Source organism: Quercus suber, unplaced genomic scaffold (assembly GCF_002906115.3).
Source record: "Quercus suber isolate HL8 unplaced genomic scaffold, Cork oak 2.0 scaffold_354, whole genome shotgun sequence".
NCBI lineage: Eukaryota > Viridiplantae > Streptophyta > Magnoliopsida > Fagales > Fagaceae > Quercus > Quercus suber.
The window spans coordinates 131,209-140,179 of record NW_027069806.1 but is presented as its reverse complement, the minus strand read 5'-3'; positions in this window follow the sequence as shown (position 1 = coordinate 140,179).

The window sequence follows — 8,971 nt, the reverse complement described above, 5'->3', positions numbered from 1 at the left end:
GGAAAGTTTTTAACGTTTATAAGGAGCGGTTTTGTGCGTTATGTGAGGTTGGGAATTTGGGTTTGGTTTTTGAGGAAATTACCAAGTATGCCATTTTGACTTTGCTTGTTTGGATGGTATAGTACACCTTTTTTATTTTTTTATTTATTTTTAATTATAATAGAAAGATAGAAATCTTTGTAAAATATAATAACACACTTGACAGACCATAGTAATGGTGTAAACGTATATTTTAATAGTTCTTTATTTGTTTTGGTTTGACTATTAAAAGAGAGAAAGATATGGATTAGGACGATAATAAAAAATTGAAAATGAAATAATATTTTAAGAAAATGTAATGTAAAAATAGATAATTTGATATGAGAGAAATTATACGGTCTTAAGTCATGGACTAAATTATTTGTCCACCATTCTAGTACAAGATTCCTATTTATTTAAAATTGTTAAGTCAGTTTATGATAAAAAAATAGTTAAACAAAAATTGGCAACAAAATTAAAAAAAAGAAGATTTTTATATTAAAATAGAAAAAAAAAAATTTGCAGGAGGGTATTTTAAAATTTGAGTATATAATATAGAAAAAATAACAAAATTAAAAAAAAAAAAGATTTTTATATTAAAATAGAAAAAAAAAATTTGCAGGAGGGTATTTTAAAATTTGAGTATATAATATAGAAAAAAAATAGATTTTTATATTAAAATAAATAGAAATTTTTATAGGAGATGATGTGAATGCTCTCATGCTATAATACTTTTTTTTTTTTTAGAAACAAATTAACTGTTAAACATATACACTTAATTACACTCTCTCACCAAGCTCAAACTAAGGGTATGTTTGGTAATTGTTTTTCCCCTTATTTTCCGTTTTAAAAACAATTTTTTATTATTGACACTAAAAAACGTGTTTGGTAGCTTAAAATGGACAGAAAACAAAAACAGTTTCTAAAACTCAATTTGTGAAGAAAACTAAAAACATGCAAAATGTTGTTTTCAGTTTCTAGTTTTCAAAAGTTAATAAAAACACGCATTTTATTTAATGAATCTGTCTTATTTAATAAATAGTATTAGAGTTCAAATCCTAGTAACAACTTATTTTAGTATTTTCTATTTTTTTCTTCAAAAAAATATTTTTTAATTTCAACTAATCAAACATGTTTTTTTATTTAAAAAATATAAGAATTTTTTTCTTTATATTACCAAAAATAAAATTTTGAAAATAAAAATAAAAAGCTATTACCAAACATAACCTAACTCTTTGTAAGTATACTTTCAAGTTTTTTCTTGGTCTTTTTTCAAAAAGAAAAAAGAAAAAAGAAAAAAGGAAAAAAAGCCTAAAGTACTGCTACAAAGAGTCGTGCTATAATACCTAAACAAGCAAAAATAAAATACTGAAATTAATACTATATTGTATATACGGAGGCTTCTACGAAGTAGAGGAGGTTGAATTGGGGTATGAAAAGTAATACTATTTTGTATATTATACGGAGTGTTCTACGATGGAGGAGAGGGTTGAATCTGAAATCTGAATTGATGGGAAATCTCTGATTTTTGTCTAACTTGGATTCCTTGTCAGTCCCACCTCTCTTTCGTTGTCACCTTGAATTTATTTCTCCATTTACATTATTAATTGGATCTTGAAAAATTATGTGGAATGGAGAGATTAAAATCAACCAAGTCTTGAGATTTCATAATCTTGAGGTTATACGTGTACTTAATGAATAAGGTAAGAAAATTAGTTAAATTTTTGAATACTTTAAAAAAAAAAAATTAATATGTTTCTTACTACTTCTTGTTCTTTGATGTTGAAATTTATAGACTTTTTTCTTTTTATAAAAAGTAAAAAATTCAATATATCAAGATGATGGATAAAAATGTGGTAATATCATAACATATAAATGAGAATAATTTTACAATCTTAACCGCTTTAAGTTCATATATATGTATTTGAAAAAGTTTAAGAATACAATTTTTTATTTTGAAGTGGTTGGTTGTGAGTGACGGAGAAAAAATGACAAGTCTATATAAAAGTAATTATCCACCGCTCATAGTCAACCTGACCAATTTTTCATATTGTAGCAAATATTGTGATCATAGAATAGATTATATTAAAAAAGAAAAAGAAAAAAAAAAAAGAACTGGAGCTAATATAATGGATGAGAATAATTTCTACTGTTGAATCCAAACAAGTTTCAATCATCTTGCATTTCGCATATGATAATGTGGTCATTTCCTTACGATTGCTTTGCCAAAACTAGTTATCAATCTTTCACCAATGTCATCTTACGCAGGATCATAGTATATACTAGATTTAGAAGCGCATATGTTGATGTTGTTGTTGGTTTTTATTTTTAGGATCTAATTATCAATCCTTGTCTTCCTAGTAATATTGATACGTGAATCAATAAGATTGGATGACTTTTCATGGACAAGGAGTTACAAAAAATTTTCCACAGCTATGACGACCACATGATTGGCAGTAGGCCTCTCAAAATGCAAAGTAGTGTTTAATTGGGTGATCTTAGACCAATACATAGAGGTATGTTATACCAATTTTAATGGATGTTCCCAAGAGATAGATGTAGGTTCCAGTTAATTTAACTGGTAAAATTTCTGATAGTTGAATAAGAAATTTAAGATTCAATCACCGCTTACACTAAAAATCAATTGGATTGGTGTCTTGGTCTAATAATAAAAAACATCATCAAGAGCGGACGTCATAAGTTGAAACTTTTTCAAAATTTTTTTTTTTCAATATGCCACTTTTTTTCTGACAAATTTTAAATTGATTGAAAACATTTATGTATGTTGGTAATTATCATTTATTGTAGATTAAATTTGTTATCAATATGCCACCTTTTTTTTTTTTGAAAAAAAAAAATTCAATATATCATCTGGTTAACTAGTTGACAAATAAGTATCAACAAGATCCAATAATATTTTTAGCCAAAAAGAATATTTTTCTTTGACCAAATGCTGGAGTATTCGCTTGGTTCAGGTTCCTACATTTTTCGTAGAAAATAGCCGCCTAGGTACGTGTTGTTGTGAGGTACTACTACTATATTACTCGTTTTCTGTATTATATCATGCCACCTCAGGTCCTCAGTATGAAAACCTTGATTAAATGCGTGTTTAATCAACCCTATATTAAATGTGTGGTACTAATTTTCCACTATACTACTTGTTTTCTGCATTATATCATGCCACTTTTTTTCTTTTTTCTTTTTATGAAATGAAAAAATTCAATATATGCCACTTAATTATATTATTAAGTCTCTCTCTCTCTCTCTCTCTCTCTCTCTCCATGGAAAATTTGGCATCAAATTCCCCACTCCACTTGTAAGGGGGAAAAAAAAGGAAACAAGTCACCATTCTAACAAGTTGACTAAAACCATGTATGATTTTCACGTTAAATTAAAATCATCACCTAACCTGACAAGTAACACTTAATGCTTAAGCATTGGAAGGAGTTTACAGACAAAATAAACTAAGCACTTTTTAATTAATTAATTAATTATAAGTGTCAAAAAACTCAAAATCTTAAGCATTGAGTGTCAAAGACTCAAAATTTAATCTCTAGATTCAAATAATTTTGAACAAAATAAACATGATTCCTAGTTTCTTTTCTTTTTCATTTTGAATAAAGCTTCTCCATGCCATGTAATTTCCAATTTTTAAATTAACCATAAAAGAACATTGTGGGGGTCATGTTATTTTCATAAGTGCAAAAGGGTAGTTTGGTCAAATAGATTACAGAGGGGAAAGGGCAAATTGGTCATTTCAAAATTGCAATTTTATTTTATTTTTTTTGTAAAAAATGTTATTATAATTTGTATCCAGACAAGGTTGTAATGACACTGAATGATCCTTGCGGCCAGTCAAACATTTAAAAAAAAAAACATGACGCGATCTATTTCAGCAGCATTCAAATTAAAGATAATATTGCTGTAACTTATTCTATTTGGTATCTTCTTTGTTCAGTCCTCAGTTTAATTTTCTTCATCATTTAAAAATTGGTTAGTCCTACAGGTATTAGACCATTGAAATTCAGAGTTTGTGGGCTATGCTTCCCTGCTGCTGAGGACAATGAATCTCAATACCCTGTGCTCTGTACAACCCACTTGATTTATTCACCAAAGCATTACCATTCACTAATCACTACCTTGAAAAGTCTGAATTTGGTAAGAATGTGGTGTAACATGTTTTAGATAATTCAATAAAAAATTGTCACATCAATTTTTTACTTAAAATTCAATACATTCTACCACACTTTATAACATTATACCAGTCTTTTACTTAAAATCTGAAGTCTTTATAGAATTTAATATCTTCTTTTGATTGTATAGTCCTTTTAATAAAAATATGTTACTAAAATATAGTCTAACTTCCCAAGTTTTTTGTCATTAAATAAAAAATTTGAGGTTTGAACCTCAAACCCCATTTATATTAAAAATCAATTGATATCTTGATCAATAATAAAAAAATAATTATAAAGAAGATATATATTGAAATTCATTATCATAGAGACGTTATATATAAAAATTCATTAGGTAAGAAATTTGCCAAAAGAACGGTTGAGGTGAGTCAGGAAAGGGGAAGAGGGTTGGTGCACTGCATGGAACATATGTTTGCCATTTTATTGGAACATATATAATTTTAAAACTCGACACAAAGAATGGTCCAAGATTGTACCAGTACCACTAAGCTGGTTAACTAGTTGACAAATAAGTATGAACAAGATCCAATGATACTTTTAGCCAAAAAGAATATTTTTCTTTGACCAAATGCTGGAGTATTCGTTTGGTTCAGGTTCCTACATTTTCGTGGAAATTAGCCGCCTAGGTACTTGTAGTTGTGTGGTACTACTACTATACTACTCGTTTTCTGCATTATATCATGCCACCTCAGGTCTTCAGTATGAAAACCTTGATTAAATGTGTGTTTATTGGTCAGCTCTATGAATTGCACGCTTGGGACTCTGACGCTATCTTATCTTGTCTTCTTTTTTTTCTTTTTCTCTGCGAAAAAAGAATACTAAAACCACAATAAATGATATAACTTTTACTATAATTCGCTCATACGACAAGATGGGAGTAATGGAGTTATAAGCTCATACATACATATTACATTTTCTCCGCTGTTTATAATTTGACACCTGAAGGAATTGCGGCAAAAATTGTTTCATACAACACAGCATTTTTTGTTTGCGGAGATTGGACTCAAAAGTGCAAGTCCCACAAATATGATGAGAGATCAGGTCAGGACTGTAGGCCTATGGTCAAGCTTGGTGCCTAGTGCTAAGTACTTTCCTACAATTCTTTTGAAAAAAGTGGCATGAACGTACTTTGTGGACTAGTTCCCAAACGGCTGAAAACACTAGTGTAACTTCCCTGCAATATTATTGAAATCTTATTTATCAATTTTAAAATGAACTTATTATTGTAGTCCCTTGAACGAGTGTATGGAAGTTGATGAATTATTTATTTATTTATTTATTTATTATGAGCTAATTTAAGAAGTATTTGTTTTTTTTTTTCTCTGTATAGTGAGATCTATTAAATTTTTAGATGTAGTAACATATGAGCTAATTAAAGAAGTATTTGTTTTTTTTGTTGTTTCCCTTTATAGTGAGATCTAACAAATTCTTAGATGTAGTAATATATGAGCTAATTAAAGAAGTGTTTGTTTATTTGTTTTTTTGTTGTTTCCCGGTACAGTGAGATATAACAAATTCTTCTTTAGTGGAAGCGTAATAGTACCGTGGAAAATTCTTAAATATTTTTGGAGTATGGTAAAACGATACTCTCTACTCTTACATTTATGGAGTGGTCTACTCATTAAATACATGGTGGAATCAACTATGAATGTGAAAGAATTAAGCACAATTTCATCATGTTCTGGGAGTACCTAAAAATTACTCAACACTAGTTAACGAAACCTTTTATTATTAGCATTTTTTGGGATCCTTTTTAGGTAGCTTTACATCGAGTTGAACTTTGATTGATGAGATCTTGGACTTGGGTTTATGAATTCCTTCATTGTTGGGTGCTCTGAGAAGGCAACCATTTTTCCCATGTGGCTAAATGATGTTGGGAAAAATATATAAAACACTTATAGCAAGATGTTGGTGACAAGTTTAGAAGATTAAAGTGGTTGAAATAGTATAGGAAAATTAATAATATAATAAAAGTAAAACAATAGAAAAGTAGTAATATTAGAGAATTAGCATAGTAGATGTGCTCTGCGTTAATGCTAATAATGCATTGTTTGTGTGGCTTCTAGGTTTGGTGTATGACATCTAACGACTCGTGGTGTTTTTTTTTTTTTTTTTTCTCTGAGAAAAAAGAATACTAGAACCACAATAAATGATATAAGTTTTACTACAATTCACTTATATGACAAGTTGTGAGTAATAGAGTCATAAGCCCATACATACACATTACATTTCTCCGCTGTTTATAATTTGACACCTGAAGGAATTGCGGCAAAAATTGTATCATACAACACAGCATTTTTTGTTTGCGGAGATTGGACTCAAAAGTGCAAGTCCCACAAATATGATGAGAGATCAGGTCAGGACTGTAGGCCTATGGTCAAGCTTGGTGCCAAGTGCTAAGTACTTTCCTACAATTCTTTTGACCAAAGTGGTATGAACGTACTTTGTGGACTAGTTCCCAAACGGCTGAAAACACTAGTGTAACTTCCCTGCAATATTATTGAAATCTTATTTATCAATTTTAAAATGAACTTATTATTGTAGTCCCTTGAACGAGTGTATGGAAGTTGATGAATTATTTATTTATTTATTTATTATGAGCTAATTCAAGAAGTATTTGTTTTTTTTTTTCTCTGTATAGTGAGATCTATTAAATTTTTAGATGTAGTAACATATGAGCTAATTAAAGAAGTATTTGTTTTTTTTGTTGTTTCCCTTTATAGTGAGATCTAACAAATTCTTAGATGTAGTAATATATGAGCTAATTAAAGAAGTGTTTGTTTATTTGTTTTTTTGTTGTTTCCCAGTACAGTGAGATATAACAAATTCTTCTTTAGTGGAAGCGTAATAATACCGTGGAAAATTCTTAAATATTTTTGGAGTATGGTAAAACGATACTCTCTACTCTTACATTTATGGAGTGGTCTACTCATTAAATACATGGTGGAATCAACTATGAATGTGAAAGAATTAAGCACAATTTCATCATGTTCTGAGAGTACCTAAAAATTACTCAACACTAGTTAACAAAACCTTTTATTATTAGCATTTGTTGGGATCCTTTTTAGGTAGCTTTACATCGAGTTGAACTTTGATTGATGAGATCTTGGACTTGGGTTTATGAATTCCTTCATTGTTGGGTGCTCTGAGAAGGCAACCATTTTTCCCATGTGGCTAAATGATGTTGGGAAAAATATATAAAACACTTATAGCAAGATGTTGGTGACAAGTTTAGAAGATTAAAGTGGTTGAAATAGTATAGGAAAATTAATAATATAATAAAAGTAAAACAATAGAAAAGTAGTAATATTAGAGAATTAGCATAGTAGATGTGCTCTGCGTTAATGCTAATAATGCATTGTTTGTGTGGCTTCTAGGTTTGGTGTATGACATCTAACGACTCGTGGTGGGCCATTTAGCTATAGTCAGTCATTTAGCGGTGAAGCAACACATTTACCAACAATAAAAATTGTTCAATAGCAATCATATTATCATAGTATCATACCCGCTTCGTGACAACTTGGCTGGTCCAAATGTAGAGTATTACTTATTTAGCAGTAACTTTATAACCATTCACAGCAACCTCGTATATCTTAATAAGAACTTAACACAAGAGAGAGATGTTGAGGATGAGTTTTGTAGCCGTTGCACATGCAGTTCTTAAGTTGAAAGGACATCAAGAGCTTCACATTACTGAGTATTGGTTGGATATTCCCTTTGTGGTTGGACTTGTGGTTCACCACTATTGGATCTTCAAGCTATAACCAATCATGATTACAAACGCAATGCAAAGCAAGAAAGATACAATATTCCATATAAAAGTATAATAGTAAAGAAAAATATGAGTGATAGGGAGTGGAGGTGTAGTTAAGTTTGTAGAAACAAGTCAAAAGTGTTAAAAAATGGTGTTTTTTTGTTTCGCTGTTTTGGGTGATTTTAATATATTATTCTGGTTCATAATCATATTGGTGAGATATTAAAAGGAATAGTACTTAAAATAGTGCTGCTAGATGATGTAGAATCACAATTTGGACTAGCTAAATTGGAGAGAACGTGTATTGAATTTTTCTAATTAAAATGGGTCCCTAAATCCAATGGACTTCCCTTTATGTGTGAAAGTTGCCTTTTGAGGTGGAGATCCAATGGTTGAGATCTTCCTCCATTCAGTCAATGAGGTGTCAAGCTCTCTTTGAATGGATTGTACCACATTTAGCCATGATTTAACGAGAAGGTGGCGTGTGGCTTAAGAAATGTTGAACCCAATGGCTACTGCTGTCAAATAGGTTGAGTACGTTTGAAAAGAACGAAAGACTTTTTGGCTAAAATGATGACACCTAGCTCTTGTACTACTCACCTCATGCATTTATATGTACAACACAATAATAAGTGGAGAATAAATCTATGCGTAGATTAACTTTACAACTAGTTCACTTATGCGATAGTGAGTTGGAAAATTTTTTCACCTACTACTACAGTACTACCTTGTGCGACCCGCTATTTTTTGTCAATAGCTCGTTAGCGCAAAAGTTAGCAATTTATTAAATTGAATGGAAGAATATTTCTATTTGTAGTATTGTAATCGGTGAGTGAATGTTAAGTGATCCAAATTTATACACCTTTACTAGAGTTGGTCCCACCAAAATCTCACATAATATTCATTTGTTAGATTGTTATGTCAATGACTTGATATAATTGTTACTATAGTTATTTTTTGGGGTTGAGATTGTATCTAGTGTATCAATGCACTAGACACATTAAGA